Genomic DNA, 20,773 nt, shown 5'->3' with positions numbered 1-20,773 from the left:
TCCTGGCTGGAGATCCTGGCTAGGCTGCTGATCAACTGAACACTGTCTCCGTGTCCTTCCTTCTTCGCCGACTCGGACTACGCCTTTGGGAACCCCTGGACCTGCTGGGGTTGGACCCCGGTACACCTCTACACACAGCCTATGCTCTGGCCACACTTCACTTATGGTTCCAACTGACTTACGGTTCCTTTTGCAATCCTATCGTCTGTCTAGAACAGCGGTTCTCAACCTGTGGGTCGCGACCCTTTTAGCGGTCGAAGGACACTTTCACAGGGGTCGCCTAAGACCATCCTGCATATCAGATATTTACATTACGATTCATAACAGTAGCAACATTACAGTTATGAAGTAGCAACAAAAATAATTTTATGATTGGGTCACAACATGAAGAACTGTATTTAAAGGGCCAGAAGGTTGAGAACCACTGCTCTAGAATATTTGCTCCACTTTTCCATTTTATCTGGGGAATGCCTACTCACTGGTCAGGTACAGCTTTAAATTCAAATCCTCTTCATAATATACCCTGTGTCTCCCACCATCACCTCCTGAGCAGAGACCACTGCTCCTCACACTCTTTCCACAGCTCTTCACAGCCTGTGATCACCTTCAATGTTGAGGCTTCATTCTAGCCAGGACCTAATTCGGTGTCTGACATACAGCAGGTGCTGCGTGAGGTCACTTATTCCACCAACATTGATGGAGTGCTCACCCTGCAGCAGGCACTGTTTTAAATGTTGACAACACAATGGTGGGAAAAGTAGACACAATCCCCACCTTCACATACCTAGTAGCGTCAGGAGAAAAACAGAAAACCACTCTAAAGAAACAACAGTGTTTCTTTAGCTTCATTGCATTTCCTGTGCCTTGTATAATCTTTACTAACCTGAACGTTACTTCTTATATGTGAAGTTGCTAGTTTCCTGAAGTACTAATTAAAGTATAATTATCTATATACTAGAGGCACAGTGCATGAAATTTGTGCACTGGGGTGGTGGTGGTTTCCCTCGGCCCAGCCTGCACCCTCTCCAATCTGGGACCCCTTGGGGGATGTCTGACTCACAACTCGGGACTGCTGGCTCCCAACCGCTCGCCTGCCTACCTGTCTGATTGCCCCTAACTGCTTCTGCCTGCCAGCCTGATCACTCCCTAACCACTCCCCTGCCAGCCTGGTCACCCCTAACTGCCCTCCCCTGCTGGCCTGGTTGCCCCCAACTGCCCTCCCCTGCTTGCCTGATCACCCACAACTGCCTTCCCTTGCTGGCCATCTTGTGGTGGACATCTTGTGACCACATGGGGCGGCCATCTTGTGCAATGGCGTGATGGTCAATTTGCATATTATCTCTTTATTATATAGAATTATATAAGATATAAAAGCCTAAGTGACCATCCACCCCTGCAGCCATTAGCCTGGTAGCTATGATGCTCAATGGCCACCAGGGGGCAGATGCTCTGACCAGTAGAGGTGGGAGCCGGATTCCTCGTGGAATCGGCTGTGGGTTAGGTTGCTGTTGGGGCACTGTTGGCCCTGAATCTGCTTCACCCACACCCTGGACCCAGAGAGGAGGGAGCCCGATTCCAGGGTGTATCATCTGAGAACCACCCTCTCGAAATCCGGGACCCCTCGAGGGATGCTGGAGAGCTGCTTTTCTCCTGATCCCCGCAGGCCAGGCTAAGGGACCCCACTGGTGCACACTGGGCCTCTAGTCTAGCAATAGGTTTAGATCTCAATAGAACAAATTAACATTATAATGATCTGATGCCTAAAGCTTACCATTTTTTGTTTTTGTTGTTTTATTTTTAGCAAAGAAGGAGGGCTGAAGAAGCAATAGAGAAATATGGCAAATGTGTAGCTATTAAGGTGCATGTGTGTGTATGTGTGCTTCTCTGAGGAGTTGGAAAGATGTTATTGAAAGGGGGAAAGGAATGTATTAGGAGAGGCTGCAGAGGCATGATGCTGAGAAAAACCGAGTGCTGAGTAATAGTTTGGGCCACAATCTACTGTTATATCTTTTGGAAACTTCTTGATGGTCCCAGAAATCCCTGGTTTTGTGTCCAATCATTTTCTAGCTGTTGGCTGGACTCCTCCAGGCACTGGTCAGGCCTGCAATTGCTTTGTTGGGAGAGCTGAACAAATCCAGCTGCTCCATTCTGTTGAAAATGAGAACCACATTAACTAATGTAGAGAAGGGGAGGAATGCGGCAACTCGAAGGGTGCTTCAGATTTACTGTGATTGGTGCAATATTAACATTTCCATAGAATTTCCCCTTAGGGACAATATACATTATAAACTGCTTGGTACCACTAATCTTCATAGCATATGTTGTGTCATGAAGAGGTAATTTACTCACCACTCATCTAAGCTAAGAACATCCTAGCCTTTGTACTAAATCCCTACTGTCATAAAGACCGAGCCAAATCATGAGGGCAGATGGTGGTTTATACCTGCCAACTTATAATCAGGCTTAGAGTCACCTGCACCGGCCTGCCGGCGTGCCCAGGCGGGACAGGAAGGCGCGGGAACACTCCCCGGGATCCTTTCTCTGCACAGTTGGGAGGCTTCTCAGAACACAGCCAGCTGCTGCCCCTGAGGACTGCAGATGAGACTCTTCACACGGAACCAGCCAGGACCTCTCTGCGCTCCTGTCCTGGGCCCCTGGGCCCTGGCATTTTGTCAGGTCCTCTCCCAGCATGATGAATAGTGTTGATAACAGGTCCCGACCTACATCCCAGTTGAGGCTCTTCCAAGAAATCCCAACACCAGGCCCCTGCCTCCTTCCGGCTCCACTGCGCCCACAGCTGAGCTTTCCTTGCTGTAGACACTGTCTGTGAGCACAGAGAGCAGACAGAGGATGGGTGATACAGACAGGGAACGAAGGGTAACCATAGATATAAAACACTGATATTTCCCAAAGAGATCAAATAGGAGACCAGAGAAGTGATTTCAAATGAAAACAAAAAGTTTCGTATTAATTCTGCTTTTTGTCCTTTGGATGGGTCAGGTGCTATACTAAACAATTCACCCACTGTCTCATTTAAGCCTCAAGTCAGCTCCCTATGAAGTAGATGCTATTGTGATTCCCATTTACTGCGACCAAAGGAGTCAGGGAACTTGGGGCTACCTGGCTGGTTTTCGGAGGAGTGGAGGCTTGAACCTAGCTCTAAATGAAGCCAAAGATCTGTGTTTTTTTGCTTTTTAACAGTTTTGAGTATTGCTCTCATTAAATCTAAAATTAGCTATATTTCAGTAATTATTAATTATCTTGTGATGTTCCAAGTATGAAACAATATTTAAGGTAATCTAAACCCCTCCTGGTAATATCCAAACCTCTCTCTCTCTTTTTCCTTTTCTTTTTTTTTAAATTAAATCTTTATTGTTCAGATTATTACAGTTGTTCCTCTTCCCCCCCCATAGCTCTCCTCCACCCAGTTCCCACCCCACCCTCTGCCCTTACCCATCCCACTATCCTCATCCATAGGTGTATGATTTTTGTCCAGTCTCTTCCTGCACCCCTACACCCCTTTCCCCCCCAGAATTGTTAGTCCACTCCCTTTCTATGCCCCTGGTTCTATTATATTCACCAGTTTACTCTGTTCATCAGATTTTTTATTCACTTGATTTGTAGATTCACTTGTTGATAGATATGTATTTGCTGTTCATAATTTTTATCTTTACCTTTTTCTTTTTCCTCTTCTTAAAGAATACCTTTCAGCCTTTCATATAATACTGGTTTGGTGTTGATGAACCCCTTTAGCTTTTCCTTATCTGTGAAGCTCTTTATCTGACCTTCTATTCTGAATGATAGCTTGCTGGATAAAGTAATCTTGGTTGTAAGTTCTTGCTATTCATCACTTTGAGTATTTCTTGCCACTCCCTTCTGGTCTGCAAAGTTTCTGTTGAGAAATCAGCTGACAATTGTATGGGTACGCCCTTGTAGGTAACTGACTGTTTTTCCCTTGCTGCTTTTAAGATTCTCTCTTTGTCTTTTGTCTTTGGCATTTTAATTATGATGTGTCTTGGTGTGGTCCTCTTTAGATTCCTTTTGTTTGGGGTTCTCTGTGCATCCTGGACTTGTAAGTCTATTTCTTTCACCAGGTAGGGGAAGTTTTCTGTCATTATTTCTTCAAATAGGTTTTCAATATCTTGCTCTCTCTCTTCTTCTGGCACCCCCATAATTCGGATGTTCATACACTTGAAGTTGTCCCAGAGGCTCCTTACACTATCTTCATATTTTTGGATTCTTTTTTCTTTTTGTTTTTCTGTTTGGGTATTTTTTTGCTTTTTCGTATTTCAAATCTTTGACTTGATTCTTGGGATCCTTTAGTCTGCTCTTGGATCTCTGTATATTATTCTTTATTTCAGTCAGTTTATGCTTAATTTCTAGTTGGTCTTTCTTCATATCCTCTAGGGTCTCACTAAATTTATCTGCGGTTTCTAGAAAATTCTTGAAAAACCTTATAACCGTGGTTTTGAACTCTATATCCAGTAGTTTGCTTTCCTCCATTTCTGTCATTTGTGACCTGTTTCTTTGTCTCCGCATTTTTTATGCTTCCCTATGTTGGTAGAGTGGCTTTGTGTGCTAGGTGTCCTGTAGGGCCCAGTGGCTCAGCCTCCCTAGTTACCTGAGGTGGACACTCTTGGTGCACCCCCTTGTGGGCTCTGTGCACAGTCTTGTTGTAGCTAAGCCTTGATTGTTGTAGGTATCACTGGGAGGAATTGACCTCCAGGCCAATTGGCAGTGAGAATCAGCTGTGTCTACAGTGGGAGAACTTCTGTGCTGAAGACACCCTTATGGGGCAAGACTTGCTTCAGTGGGGCTCTGGTGCTCACTGAGTCTGCCCCCTGAGTGTGTCCCTTATGGATCTGAGGAGTTGTAATCTGGATGGTCCCACTCTGACCACTGGGTACACTGGTTCTTGGATCTAAGGAGGTGCTAATTTAGCCTGTGCCTGAGGCTACCCAGCAGGAGCTAGGAAGAGATCTGCAGATTCCCCTTCCTTGTTTGGGGTTTGGAGGTGCCCAGATGAGGCCCAGCTGTGAAGCAATGCAAGCTGCTGTGGGGCCTTGGGCCTTCTCTTGGAAGTTCTGGGTCTGTCTGGCCAACTGCAGTTTGTTAGGTAATTTTAGATCTCAAAGGGCCAGGCCTTTCATATGCAAAAGCATCTCCCGAAGCTTGGGTGGGGCGTGGTCTCAGGGAATCAAAGGGCAGAGCAAGCAGCTATGGCTGATCCTCAGCCCTGCCCTAAGGGGCCCCGTGTCTCAGTGTCCTGGTAATTGCTGCAAGCACCTCTGAGGGAAAGCCGCCCTCGAATTCCAAGTTCTGCCCGCTGCCAGACAGTCCAGTTTCTCCTCATATGAGTCTGGGTCCCCAGAGACTTCCTGGAACTGGATTTCAGAGCAGTCGGGAGCTTGTGACTCCCTCCCGATTCAGAAAGACAGCCGCATCTTCAGTTGCCAGCCCTTGCCATGTGCGCCTCCGTACCTCTGCATTTTACTTCCGCACCTCCTCTGAGTCTCGGTGTGCTTTTCTCTTTCCTTCTAGTTGTAGAATTTCCACTCAGCCCGCCTTCCTGTAGTTCTCTGTTTTTCCTTTTCTTAAACGCATTGGTTGCTATTTTAGCCCCACGTTAAACTGTAATGTGACATCAGCAGACCGCTTCTTGAGTTTTCCCCTAAAGTGTGATGACGGCTCCACGTGCTTTTCAGCATTAATGGCCGCCATGTGCTTTCTTATGGGATCTATGAAATGATGGCTTACAGGCCACCATACTGACTTACCTCCCACGTCTAGAATAAATCTACTTGGGAAGGAGTTACTATTCGTTTAAGGAACTCTTGAGTTTTCCTGACGAATATTTTATTTTGGCTTTTGTACTTTGTTGGTAAATGAAATTGGTCTATGGGTTTTCTTGCTTATGATCATCATCATTCCTTGGTGTCAATGTTGTATTTTCTTCATAAAATGCACTGAAGGACTCTCCTTTTTCTCTGATGTGAAACAATTCAAATAACACTGGAATTATATGCTTTCTAAAGGTTTACAGAATTTCCCTTTGAAGGGAAAAAAATCACTTTCAGACTACTGCCTCCATTTTTTAATCTTCTGGTGGAGTTTTGGTAAGTTATAAAACAACATTCTTTATTTTATCCAGGTTTGCAAAGTTGATTGCATAGAGTTAAACCAAACAAAAACAAAAGAAAATAAAAACTTTTATGATCCTTTTTATTTCCTCTTTTTCTGTGACTGCACCTTATTGTGGTCCGAGAATTTTATAAGCTCATTTCCATCACCTGAAAGGTTAAATTACTTCTATTTTTATTTCCAGGTTTTGAAAGAAAAATTCCCATTAAAATATTAAGTTCCTGGGCTTATTCAATCCTTGCCACACACTCTGCATGGCTGATTTATTCAGATACCAGCTCCATCCTCTTCTGAATATTAAAGTCCACGTTGAGTGAATTTAGTGAAATTCTTCCCTAGACGAACATCTGGTGCCTACTCACTGAGATTTTAACTGCTCAGAGAAGGCCACGGGCTCTTCACAGGCCCGCCCCGAGCACTAGGCCACAGCTCACGCCCAAAACAACACTTTACGAAAATGTAAAGGATTCTATTTAATTTGAAAGACCAAGTTAAAAGTTAATAAATTCAATCAACTTGCAAGTTATTTGCTAGAATGGAGGGTCTTAGTACCTTAATTAAACAGTCCATGGGATTTAAGGTTTTGTATTAATCACTCAGATTTCATTCCCAGCTCATCTACTTCAATAGACACATCTTTATGTTTCCACTAGGCTTATGTTTCTTGGGGGACAACAGTAGACTAATTACTATCCTTGGGCTAGTCATTTTCATTTATGTGGGGGAGAGAATATGCGTTTCTAGCTTTCAGAACATAGAAGCGACAGGAGTTATACTTTCTTCTTGAGTCACGTAGCACTTGGCTATTTGTTTTGAAAAATGTTGTAGCAGGTGAGAAAGGGGCCCTGGGAAGGTTACTGTCTTTCTCTGGGCCCCCAGTTACTAATGGCTGAGCTGAGCCCACAGCCCAGGTTTCTTGACTCCTTACTTCCTAGACTTCACAGCTCAGCCATGGAGACAAGTATGTGAGACGAATGCAAGGAAGTGGTGGTGATAAGGACAATGATGAAAGTCCTGAGAACATGGAGAAGGAGAGCAGGATCCTTCCAGGCGGGGAAACTGAAGATCTTGTCGGCAGGTCAGACCTGAGCAGGGCTTGGCCGGGGAGCGGGGAGCTCCCCACGGAGCAAGGCGCTCAGCCAGGCACCAGAGAGCACATGTCACGCTAACTCCACTGAGCACAGCCCTGTCTAGTCCCGTTGCTCAGCCGAGCTCTCCGATCCTTAAATTACTCTCAGCAGACACCCAGCCAGTGACGTCAGAATCAGAGGCCACGCTGGAGCTCAAAGGAGGCAAATGTAGGGAAACGGAAGGAAGAAGGACACTTTGCAACCCAGACTAACACGTTACTTCCCAGATGTGGCCAATGCTGGAGTCTGACCTCCAATATTTGCTCTCCCTTCATTTCATGGCACTTGAAGTAGATTACCTCCCTGGCTTGTGCTGGCCAAATGATTTGAGAACCAAAACTGCATTTCTCAGCCTCCCTTGCTGTGACTATGTTTTGGCCAGTGAGCTGCCAGTGGGAGTTTTCTGGGGCAGCTTCTCTCTGCTCCTGGTGAATGTCTCACCCTCCTTCTGCCTGGCACACGGATGTGATGGCTGGGCCTAGGAGGAGGGTGCACCCGAGGGAAGGGGCCCTGTGAGCTGGGACAGGCTGGGTCTCTGAGCCCCCATGGATCAGGGCTGCACGCAAACCCTGCACTGTGTGTGCTGGACTCTGAAACACATAGTGAAACCCCATCTCCACAAACATGGGGCAAGCCAAAATATGTTGGCATTTTGTAAAAGGGTTATGGAGAAAAGACTCTCCCACAAGCTCTGATAGTAACCAGGTAGAGTTCTGGCATGTTCCTAAGCTGTGGGGTTGAGCCCAGAAGCTCAGCTGAAAACCATCCTGAAAACCATCCCTATGGTCTCAATGCACTAGGCCAGTGATGACGAACTTATGACACGCGTGTCAGAGGTGACATGCGAACTCATTTTTTTGGTTGATTTTTCTTTGTTAAATGGCATTTAAATATATAAAATAAATATCAAAATATAAGTCTTTGTTTTACTATGGGTGCAAATATCAAAAAAATTCTATATGTGACACGGCACCAGAGTTAAGTTAGGGTTTTTCAAAATGCTGACAGGCCGAGCTCAAAAGGTTCGCCATCACTGGGTAGGCTGTCAACTAAAGACCCTAACTTTACTCAGGGCCTACACTACGTCAGAGCCACGCTTGCTTATGGGAACCGAAAAAGGTTCCCCTCCCCAAATGAAGAGGGCTGAGTGCCAAGACCAAGGTGGGCCCGGGTCTTCGTGTACAAAGAGAACCCTGAGCGAAAGGGCCAGGGCAGCACAAGAATGACTAAGCGCTTGAAGGAATCGGATCACATGGCCACACTTATGAAGACAGAGACTCCACTCCGGTGGGGGGGAGGGGAGGGGGGAGATGCCTGAGAGCATGAGCTCACCCTTCTCAATTCCTTGATCTAAGAATAAAGCTTCCACTCGGCTTTACCCAACCCAGTCCCGTTTTCTGGCACCAACAGCACTGGGCAGGCGGACCTCGGTTTGGGTCACAACCCAAAAGGTCTGTAGTATTCATTTTGGACATAATCTGTTCTGGGTGATCACAGGTCTAACTTCTTATATTAATTCCCATAAACTCCTTGGATTAAGCAGAATATTCTAGTGGCTTAGGCGAATGCCCCAGAGCTACCCAAATGTCTCTGAGTGATTCTAACCAGGCCTTCTCCACACCACCCTCAGAAACGCCTGTGCCAGGTGAGCCTCTACCTGCACGCAACCCCTGTGAGAGAAGCTGCTCCGGAGCGGGTAGGGGGCCTGATTAGAGCAGCGATTTTCAACCTTCTCCATCTCATGGAGCACACCTGATTACTACAATTCTGTGGCACACCAAGAAATCCATCTTTTGCCGATCTGACAAAGAAAAAATAGGTATACTTTTGATTCATTCACACCAAACGGCTATTGTCGTGTTTGCTGTTGTCATTTTTTTATTTAGCAATCTAGAAAGAGGTCCGTGCCCCTGACTCAAGAGTCAGGTATTGCATGTTTTAGAAATTGCTGCGGCTCCCCATTGAAGATCGCTGCACTCGTACATTGATTGATTCAATCATTCCAATCCGCGTCCACCGAACGTGAGCGGGAGGTTCTGCTGCGGGTAGTCAGTCTTGAGGGCGTCAGTGCTCAGAGGGCAGAGAACTTTCCACTGCCTCCTATCAGTTCGGATCTGTCCAGCTGCTACTGTCACACATTGTTTTCCATTTCCGAGCTCTCCATCCTTTATATTGACTTCCTTTGTTCACCTAAAAGTTTTTCACAAAAACAAAAATAGTCCACAAACATTTAAGAGCTCTCTTCCTTGCAAGCCCCTATTGTCATCTCTCGGGTTGACAGAGAAAGGAAGCTCTGGACTATTCCAGGACATCCGTTCTTCTCCTCGCGTCTTGTTCTTGCATGTGGAGGCAGCCTCCTCGCTTGGTGTTGTCGGTATAAACCACTTCCTTCACTGACACTCAATGAATGGAGACATTTTCTTATTTCTCCTTTAGGCAACACCATCTCATTTCACTACCTGCAGTATTTTTCCATTTTCATCTCACACCAATGACATTGTTTTCCGTTTCAGCAACTTACTTGCCTTAATTGGCGCTCTTTTGTCTTGCTTCACTCTGTCCCATTGCTGGAGGGATGGAAAGGGATGCGGCCACTGAGTTGGTGGCTCCTCAGGAGATTAAATGGAGTTACCATCTGACCCGACAATTCCACTCCTGGGTGTTACCCAAGAGAAATGAACACACATGTCCACACAAACCTGTACATGAATGTTCATAGCAGCACTACTCAGACTAACCAAAGAGTGGAGACAACTGAGTTGCTAGCAATGATGAATGAATAAACAAACATGGCATGTTCATGTTACATGGATGGGCACAGAAAACACTGTGCTGAGTGAAGAAGCCAGACACAAAAGGCCACATTCTGTGATTCTGTTTTTGTGAAATGTCCAGAATAGGCCAATCTACAGAGACAGACGGAGGAAGTGGAGGAGTGGCTGCCAGGGGCTTGGGGAGAGAGAAGAACGAGAGCTAATGAGGACGAGTTCCTTTTGGGTTGCAATAATGTTCTCCTAGGGGACAGTGCTGATGGTTGTACAACTTTGTGGGTGCACTAAAAACCACTGGATTGTAAATTTAAAAATAAACTCTAGATGTTCATACAAACTTGCCATATCTGAGAAAGTAGGAGATGGGGAGTTGGGACAAAAAATAACCTGACAGATACGGCATCATGTCCCCCAAATAGAAAAAAAGAAAATCCCAGGTCCCTTTCCTTTTCCTCCCAGTCCTCTTCTTCCCAGAGCCGCAGTCAGGCACATAGCAAACACTGATGGCACCCCAATCTGTCACTGAAGTAGAACAGTTTAGGGTAATCACTCCCAGCTGGTCAGTGACAGTTATAGAAAGTGACCAGAAAGGGCAGAGGAGGGGGTCTGCCTGGTGGGTAATAAATAGCTAAGGCTCATGCAACACGTCAGCCCGTGAACATCCCATCCCCAAGCATCTACCCAAACGAGAGGTGCAGAGCAGCAGGCAACCGGGCCCTGGGCGTCCCCCTTTGTCCGTTGCCCCCGGGCCCTTGAACAGACTTGAGCACGTGCCCTTCAGGTCTGTGGTTTGAGATTAGAAGACGACAGACCATCCCCCTTTCCTCCCTGCCTTGCAGGGTAAGTGACATTAGTCCAGAAAGCACCCGGCTGCCCTTGGGAGCCACAGTGCATTGCTTTGCATCTACCAGGCCTGCTGGCCTCGCAGGGAGAAGGGCAGACTTGTGCAGCATGTGAAGCTGCCAGGAGAGGGCAATGTTCCAGCGGGATGCCTGGCCCAACCCATCACCTGTGCCACCTCCCCTGCCACACCCCTCCGTGAGCCACTGCCTGGAAACTGTCCCAACCCGCCTGCTGCTTGCCCCACATGCCGCAATCTATGGAGACGCTGAGCCCTTGCTGTGTAGGCAGTGAGGTAAGAGTCACCTCTTTCCTCATCCGCCTGCACAGATCTGGGCCAGAGATGGGGAGTTTCCACTTGCAGCCCTCAGCTTGGGAACTACACCTGTCCTCCTGGTCTTTGAGCCAAGCTGTCTTCATGCTTCCTCCTTAGGACAATGTCCATGATTAACCTCAAACCCCCGCTCTGTAAAATGATAATAATAATACCCAACTCAGAAAGTTACTGTTTGGATTCAATGCAGACAATTACTGCAGCGGGGCTAGCCTAGGGCTGGCTCACTGTCTACTACAGTGGTTCTCAACCTTCCTAATGCTGTGACCCTTTAATACAGTTCCTCATGTTGTGGTGACCCCAATTTCATTGTTACAAATTGAACATAATTAAAGCATAGTGATTAATCACAAAAACAATATGTAATTATATATGTGTTTTCCGATGGTCTTAGGCGACCCCTGTGAAAGGGTCATTTGACCCCCAAAGGGGTCGCGACCCACAGGTTGAGAACCGCTGGTCTACTAGTATCTACAATAAATGCCATCGTTATTCTTGGTGTATTTCTTTGTTTTTAACTACAGACTTCTGGATAGGAAGGGAAACCAATTCACTCAGAATTAATTCTTGAAATTATCAATTTGCAGAATGACCATAATTCACAAGTTGCAGGGTGTTCTTTTTTAGCAGTTTTAATAAAAATATTTGATTTTTTATTACACATAATCAAATATATTCTTTTGTCCATGGGCATGGGCTCTGGGATCTGGGATCAGCATGGCCGAGGTTCTCTGAAGTCATGTACCATCTGGGAGACCTTGGAAAATTCACTGACTTCCCCGATGGCGAGCCTCTGAAGCACAGAGGTAATGACACCAACTTCAAGAGCTGCTGGAGGAGTGGTGAGGTCAGATATGCAAGGTGCCAGGAACAGTGCTGGGTAAATAGCAGCTGCTTAATAATGATGGTAGCATGCAAGTCCCTTGCCCACAAAAGTCCCTCTGGGAAGACTTCCCTGCTTCCCTGGATATCTGGTCTACCACACCACCTTAAAAAAACCTGATGACCTCAAGAGGAGAAGAGAAACACTGGGTTTAGTTGCACACAGTTGTACGTCCGAAGGCTTGTGGTTTCCCACTTATCTAAGTCATTAGAATTTACATATTTTACCGCTGACTTTTTAACTGACACACAGATAAGATTAAACTTGTCTCATTCATTAGAAAAAAATTCCCTTACTTATTTTGACAACTTCATAAAACCTGGCTCATGTTTCATAATTGCTCCCCCATTTTACTGACATTTTATCATTTATAATGACTTGCAAAGGGCAAACTGTCATGGTTGGCTGCACGAAGAAAATATAGCTGCCAGATGCCCAGTCAACTGACTCTCTAACGTAGCCGCACTTCTGAAACATAGGTGCTCCGGTTCGATCTTCCCACGAAGCCGCTATGAATGAAGAGCTAGTCTTATGGAAGTTTCTAAAGAAATGTTCTTTGAAAATTCCCTGAAATTTACTTCCCTTGCGGCGTGTTAGCCTTTTAGGCGGGCGCTTAGTGATGCTCTCTGGCCTGGAAACTGGGGGCTCCTGGAGAAAGCTCATTGGTCTGTGTTGCATCTGGGCCATATTTCCCAACACAACCTCCCATCCCATCCCTGACACGCCCGCGGCACGTCGTGTTGAGCAATGTGTACCAAAGGCTGGGGCCACAAGAGATTTCTTTTTAAGTGCTTACATACTTATTACAAGAGATTTCCCAGTATTTAGCACACCTCCATGGAGTGAGGCTAGAAACTTGTCAAATCGTTGGGAAGTTTTACTTAGAGAATGAGGGGATCAGAGCACAGTCTTTCAGAATGCCGAGGCCTTAGAAATGCTTGTCTTGAGCTGCCAGGTGTACACTGTTTAGAGAAAAGCCCTTTCTTAGGGCCGAGGAAAAGAGAGAGAGCGCCGTCCCACTAGTGAGCAGCGTCTTCACGCTCACACGTCACTGTCCTGTGTTTCTCTGTGCCCACGCCCCTCTGTGCGCATTCCTGCTGCCTTCTGCATTATCCTCGGTGGACTACTGTGCTTCCTCAACCTGAGCAGGAGTTGTGACGTGGGAAAATGAGCCAAACGAGAACTGCTCTTTGGCTGCTCGGAGCACTCTCATTTTCTCACTAATGTTTTGAGATTACGTCCATATAACTGGCTTCCAGAATGGACCTGAACTAGCTGGCTAGCATATGATGGTCTAAATACTGTTTTCCTAAAGGAAATGAAGGTACGTTGAGGCTAATTGCTGACTTCATAACACTTACAGCAATCATTTCCATAGCTGAAGTTCAGAGGCATGATGTAATGGTGACCTAAGCTTTAGAGTCTTGTCTTTTTCCATTTTTTGGAATAAAGTCATAACATGAAAATAATAAAATAATCTATTGGAAACTTCGACAGCACTTACTGAATATTGAATCTATTCTTGCATTAATTAGCACTTCCTATCTAATAACCCCGAATGGCTTGCTTTTAGCTACGATAACATAAATGCATAACACGGTTTTGTTCGCCTCATGGGTTTGGAGACATTTCCGACTTAAAGGTGACAATTGGTAAGAGACACTCGTGGGCCACACTGTCTGTCTTTGGTTTTTATGATGAAATTTCCTGGCTCAGACTTGCTTAAGGTCACCAGGAGCAGAGGGAGAACCCGGGGTGTCAGTGTCTAAACACTCAGCCTCAGGGCCTCCCCCCTCAGCGTAGCCACGGGGTCCCCCTGCCCATATGTTATGTGACAGAGTTCCTGAGAGTTGAATGATACCATATAAGCTGGAGCCTCTGAATCCTAGGGTCGCGAGGGGCTATGGTAGCATACCCTACAGGACCAAAAGTATAGCATGCTGCCGTATCTGCATACCATAAAGGTGAATGAAAGAGGGTCAGAGAGAGAGAAATGGGATTTAAAACATGTATGGCCTCTTGTGTTCCTTGCTGAGCTCCTGCTGCATGGGATTTCCTGCTGCTGTGAGTGTGGGAGGTCTGTGCCCAGAGCCAGCAGAGGCCTCGTGCAGCGTCAGCACTGAGGCGGGTTGCCCTGGGGCCTGGCTGGGCAGGCAGCGCGGGTGCAGTCGGGTGGCTCAGGTTGGGATCAGGCCATTTCTCAGCCTTGCTCATTGGCCCACAGAGCAACTTTCGGCTGCCACGGGACAAGCCCATGCCCTGTTGGCTGGCCCATTCCCAGTGGCCAGAATCCTCCACTCACCATCGCCTGTCGGTATCACGCCAGGTTTACCATCCGACAGCGGGCGCCGGGCGCCTCAGCACATTCCTGGAGGAGAAAGGAAGTTGAAAAGATCATAAAGGATTTGTGTGTGGCTCTCAAGTCTGCCAACAACTGCGTGGTCTCTGCACACAATCAGGGAGAGAGAGTTCCCTTCCCTTCGAATAGGAGGGAAAGGGCCTGCAGTGTTGCAAAGATATTGAGAAAGCAGCCGACCTCTTGGAAACTGACGTTTTTTGAGATAATTTCCAAATGCAAACTGTTACTGATGAACTTCTCCTGGCGCCGCTGGGCCCTCTGGCTGTGGCCAGGCCTGGGCGTTCTCGGAAGCGTCAGCTGACCAGCGAATACTGTGGGTACCCTGCCCGGCCTCTCCCCACTCTCTCCAGACTTCAGGAAGAAAGGATGCAGCTTTTATTCATCCATCACCAGCTACAGAAGAGAAAGGTTCGCTTGAGGCAATCACGTCTCCCCCTCATTACATTGATGGAATTACAACCCAATGCAGACGCATCTCTCAGGGCAGAATGTCTTACAGGAGGTGACCTGGAGGAGCATTAACCTGGTCCAAAGAAGAAAACCCTTTGGTAATAAAGGGATTATGCCTGAAGAGTGTACCCCCAACACAATTCAGACTCTCCCCCAAGTCCTATTGCCGACTCTCTCTAGCCAGCTGCCACCTGCTCAGCTCTGGGCATGGGCCTGGCCCTCCGGTCCCCTCTCTAAGAGGACCTTTCCTCCCATCCCACCCGAGTCTCTGGGAAGAGGGGCCGGGAGAGCAGTCCTGCATGAGCTGCGGAACGTCACAGGTGACCACCTGTCCCCTCCCTTCCTTCCTCTGCCTCCTCCTCCAACTCTTCCTCAGATTGGCAGCTTCCCCGGAAGACATGCAGACACTTGATCATAGTGTTGCTGTTCTATGCAACGTTTCAGGAAATCGCTAGTCATAAATAAAAAAGATACTGATTTGTAAGTGAAGAGCTGACAGGCAAATTTTGGCATAATCTTAACTTACTAAAACTTTTCATTAATTAATTTACTTTTATTGGCTTTTTTAGAGAGAGGAGAAGGCAGAGGGAGAGAGAGAAACATCCATGTGAAAGCAATATCCATTGCTGACAACCTTTCAGGGCACAGGACGACGCCCAACCCGCTGAGCCCCATGGGCCAGGGCCACTGACACTTTAATCAGCAGATTTGTACGTGGTGAGTCCTGGACGTTAGCATCGGCCGAGACCAAGTTCTGTCCTCATTGTTCCACAGTCTCTGCCTCTTCATGTGTGAACAATTCAAAAATAAAATGAAGTCATCGATGTAAAAATCGTACGTTTCTGGCACACAATAATTGTTGAATGAATGTTAGCTCTTATTTTTAAACTCCAAACTTATACCACCTCCCTACCAGTGATCTATTTCAGGACCAAAACGTTATTAACAATGGCAAATGCGCAGCAGGCGCCGGAAGCCGAGATTGGAGATGAACCTGGAGCTAAATGTACAAACAGCATGGGCGAGAGCAGCTCCGGTCCACGGAGGACTGCAGGCTCGAAGGTCACATCCGCCGGGAGGTTCTGCTCCAGACGCCCAGGTGCGTGGGGGGCCTTCCCGCCCACAAACCCTCCTGGGCCCCAGCTGCACCCGCTACGTGAAGAGGAAATTTGGACACAGACAGACAGGCGCACTTACAGAACATTGGTGAGCATTTTATACAATTGCAAGGTCAGGTGAACTGTCCAAATGTTACTGCCTTACAATACCTAGCACTTTATTTCTCTCAATAATCACCACCTGACTGAGGGGGAGTAGCGCCTCCCTGCAGCTGGCACCAGCGCCAATCCCAGGCGTCACTCCCCGCAATCCGCTATCATCAATGCGCTTTCCTTTGGATAAAGGCCATGTGCAAACAGGTGGCTGCCCAATGACCAGGTGAATTGAGCATCAACTGTGATAAATGGTGCCATTCGCGCCTCTGCCTCAAGGCCTAGTTACTGTTTATCTTGGGAACACCTATGGATGGGTGTGTCTGCTCAGCTCTGCCCAGGGGTGAGGTTGCTTGCTGGCTTTTGCAATCTCTGACCGGGCTGCCTGCATGTAACTCACATCACATTCTGCTGTATGCTTTCTCCTTGATAAACTCCCCTCTTTCTTTTCTGCCTCCATGGGGAGCTTTTCTGGGCTGGCAGAGATGTTGTTTTTCTGTTTCCCAACAGGTACACACCACTGCCTCTGTGCTTCTGTCCCTACTGTGCCCTCCACTAATTCAAGTTTGCATTTGTATATCGGACAGGCAAAACCTCAATCACATCCAGACCCTAATTTAGGGGTGAGCCTGGGAAATGTAGTATTTTGCTTTCTAGTCCCTACAATATATGTTTCATGCAAAAGAATGAAGCTCTGATTTCCTAGGCAAGTAGGCATTATAAAGCCATGCAGTCGAAATGAGCTTAAACCTCTCCTTTAACTCCTGGAGGAATGCCAGGATTTAGGAATTTTCCTAAGCACATGCTGCAGCTCACACCTTCTGGGTGCATGCCAGCTTCAGGGATGATGAATGGCCGGGTTTGAGCATCTGCCACTGCCTCTGAGCACATTCTCCACTTCATATTTAGTTCTCACATCAACCCTGGAAGCTGGGTGTCGCCATTTGGGTTTTACTCAGGCAGGTTCAAACGGAGGTGCAGACAGGTCCACGTCCTGCCCCAAGCCATCCACCTGCAGGCGGATGCGATCTGTTCCCCACTGTCTTCACCTGCAGGTTCCCAGACGGACCCAGTGGGCTCCCCTGCCACTCCACACAGCCTCACGGCCTTTACTAGAGTGAGGAGAATGCTTCGAAGATAAAGAAGCAGACTCTTCCTGCTGTGGCTTAACTCAGAGCCCGGCTTGCGGTCCACCAGCTGAGGCCAGAGACCACGTTCTGTGGACTATTTCCCATCCTGCTGCTCACATGGCAGAGAACGCATCTCTTTGCCAGCTCTGGAAACAGAGGAGGGAGGGGCTGTACCCCAGCTCTGGGTTCCACGAGAGCCCGACCCCAGCGGTTTCCAGATCCCAAGTGGGCATCCCACGCAGCCTGGGCGCAGGGCGGGCACCCCTCAGGGCGCCACGCATCACCGCAACTGCACTGCTCATGGTAAGATAATCTGTTATGCACCCAACATTTGGGGAAATGTCTGACTTATCTCAAGCTCATTTAGATTTCAAAGTTAAAAATTTTTCTTCTGTTTGGGCCAGTGCATGCACAAAATTGTTAAAAGTTTGTATTTCCTTACCCCACCTCTTTATCATGCTACATCGAAGATGATGGATGTTTTTTTAAAAAGGAGTTTACTAGGAGATTTCTCAAAACAAATAAACCAATAGCTCATCTGTGAGAGTGTGTGTGGTAGACAATAAATGGCCACGCATTCTTGGCAGCGCCTCAGGAGGTGAGGCCTGTTCCACACTCCCTGAATCTGGGCTGGCCTTGTGAGCAGTAGAAGGCAATGGAAGTGACACTGTGAGTTCCAAGTCTGGGTTTCGGGAAGCGGTGCAGTTTCCATTCTTGACCTCTGGGGGCGCTGTGTCCATGAGAATCAGCCAAGGCTGCTCTGCTGGAGGAGAGACCATGTGGAGCAGAGACAAGCCTTCCTGGACCAACTGGTGCCAGCATACCTGCCCACAAAGTGCAGTCACCTGAGTGACCCCACGCAGAAGCAGTGGCCAGCTGGGCTCTGACCAGATTGCTGACCTACCCAATCGGGATTAGATACAACGACTGCTTTACAACAGATAACTGATTCAGTATGTAGTGGTAGCCTCACACGTAGCTACGGGAATGGCACACCTAGTCCAGGGCCTGCCGCATACTATGTGCTCAATAAATGTTATTATTATTTGTAAAGACATTGTGTGTTTCAGAAGAGGAGAGTTGAAAGTTAAATGCATGTTATAAGACCAAGATATAGATCTTGTCCTTAATAATCTAGAGTTTGAAATGAAAATAAAGAAACAGAGACTCTTCCAGATGTGGCTTAACTCAGAGTCTGGTTTATGGTCCACCCACTGACCTCCCATTGGTATACCTTCACTACTGAAAAACAGTGGGTTCAATATTACACAAAGTCATCTGCAACCACTTATTCCAGTCCCTGGCTGCAAATAATTCACAGAAGCCAAGCAGTGTTTGACATTGTTTTCCGAGTTCCTAAGGGGGAAATATTCCAAGATTCTCATTTGTGACATGTTCAGGTATGAATTCTCCAGACAAAGTCTCCACTAAAGAAACATGACCTGTGTCCTTGCTCAGCTGAAAGGCAGAGCTCATGGACACACTTGCATGACTGCAGTGCAAACACCTGAGGTCCTTTCTCTCTGTCCATCACAGCAAGACGGCTTGTGTGAAGAAGCAGCTGAGAGGTGGCACTGTGGGGAGTCGCTCCTCGATAAGCCAACTTACTCAAGAAGTTACTCTCACAACAATCCTGCAGTGGCTATTTTCCATCTGTTTCTTTATTTCCTGATTATTTTAACTTACCTTATTTTATACATGAGAACACTGATATTGAACTGGATAACTTTTCTAAAATAAGAGAGAGCCCTAGTTGGTTTGGCTCAATGGATAGAGCATTGGCCCATGGACTGAATCCCAGGTTCGGTTTCGGTCAAGGGTGTGTACCTTGCTTGCAGGTTCCCTGGCCCTGGTCGAGGTGCATGCAGGAGGCAACCAATCCATGTATCTCTCTCACATCAATGTTTCTTTCTGTCTCTCCCTCTCCCGTCCACTCTCTCAATGGAAAATAAAATAAAATTAACAAAAAAAATGATTAACAAAAATATTTGGATTAACAAAAATAAATAAATTAAATTAAATGAGAGAGAGATAGTACATGATGGGGTTAATATTCTAATCATTCTTAGAACTACCCCCCTGAATGACTTTATTAGAACCACCTTGTTGTTTAAGCTTTCCTCCATTGGAGTTTATGTCATTTGCAAACATAAGAATATTAATTGTGGCAGAGATAGTTAACTGTCATCCTCAAATGTATGCCTTTCCTCCCACAGTAGGCATTGCCACCAGGAAACTGTAGCTCAGAAACCACACTTCCAATCAATACACAAAGGTTTGACCATGTGACCTGTTCTTACTAATGGAGAAAAGTAGAAGTGATGTGCATGTATCAAGATTGTTATGCATTGGTTGCACCTTCTTTACCCTCCCTTCTTATTCCACTGGCTTTATGCAAATGAGCACGATGTTATGGATGGTGAACCTAGAAGATGAAATAAGCCTAACATCCTAAATCACTAGTTGGAGGTGAGTGGCCTGCTGATCTCTCTTTATGTAAATGAGAAATAAACTTCTACAAAATATATTGGAGCAATTATATAATTATATAGCATGGCAGCTACTCCTATCCATAGTAATATGCTATTATAACCTCTAATCTTCGTTATTTATGATAGTTAAAATTTTCTTTGAGCCTAGGAATAAACATGAAATATATACTAAGAAAGGTAATGATTGAACCAAACTTGGAAACATGAGGAGAATTTAATTGTGTGATAGGGGAAGGCAACGGCCTTTCACAGGGGAGACATGGCAGCAAGCAAAAGCATGGACTATTTGGAGAATAGCAAGTTGTTTGTTTTAATGAGGCAAGGAGAAGATTTGGTGGAAATTAGCTGGAGTAGCAGGTGGGAACCAGATCATAATAGGTCTTAGACCAAAGCAAATTCTATGAAACTCTGGGTTCCCATGACCATAAATAACCATCATCTCATCTTTGAGGACAGAAAGAGCAATTAATTCTTTGAGGAAATGTTTGCAAGGATCCATGGCATGTATCTCAGGAGAAGAAAATGCTGATACTCTGTACATAATTAAGGGAATTAGCGATTGGGCTGTTCTGGAGGCACTAAGTTCCAAATTGAACTTGAATTCGAGGCTAGTCAATGGCCTTTGCAGTAGCTTGGAATAAAACTGACAAGTAGGAGTTCTGGGTATGGGATGGGGACAACTAATTTAATTGAATCCTCTCCCCTGGGATGTGGAACTAGAAACACCCACAGGGAAAGCAGATCACTTAAGTTACAGCTCTAGCCAAAATAGTGCAAAATGTTGTTGTGATTCTCCATAAAGCTTATGGAGCACAACCCAGTGATGGAATTATCAGGACCTAAGGCCAACTGATAACAAGAAAGTGAGACAGCAGCCAGGTGACCTTGTTTTATATTTCTTGTGCTAAACTCCCATTCCCTGTGGTGCTCTGGGCCCACTTGTCCATGACATATTAGAAACAACCTTTTAGGCCACACCAACAAGTCCGGATTTTATCTTGAATGTGCAGGCTTCTCCCAGGACCAGAAAAT

At 46.4% G+C, this 20,773-nt stretch overlaps 1 long non-coding RNA gene across 1 annotated transcript; it reads right to left on the bottom strand.

Moving 5' to 3' along the window:
* Window positions 1-11,830: 11,830 nt before the first annotated feature.
* On the bottom strand, window positions 11,831-19,081 carry LOC118670435. Its single transcript, XR_004972328.1, has 2 exons — window positions 14,402-19,081; window positions 11,831-12,044 (listed from the first exon to the last, which is right to left on the bottom strand). It is a non-coding gene; the product is annotated as an uncharacterized LOC118670435 (long non-coding RNA).
* Window positions 19,082-20,773: the final 1,692 nt, after the last annotated feature.

This window comes from Myotis myotis, unplaced genomic scaffold, assembly GCF_014108235.1.
Source record: "Myotis myotis isolate mMyoMyo1 unplaced genomic scaffold, mMyoMyo1.p scaffold_m19_p_16, whole genome shotgun sequence".
In the NCBI taxonomy this organism is placed as follows: domain Eukaryota; kingdom Metazoa; phylum Chordata; class Mammalia; order Chiroptera; family Vespertilionidae; genus Myotis; species Myotis myotis.
Note: the sequence above shows the minus strand (reverse complement) of the source record. Positions and strands in the feature narration are given on the sequence as shown.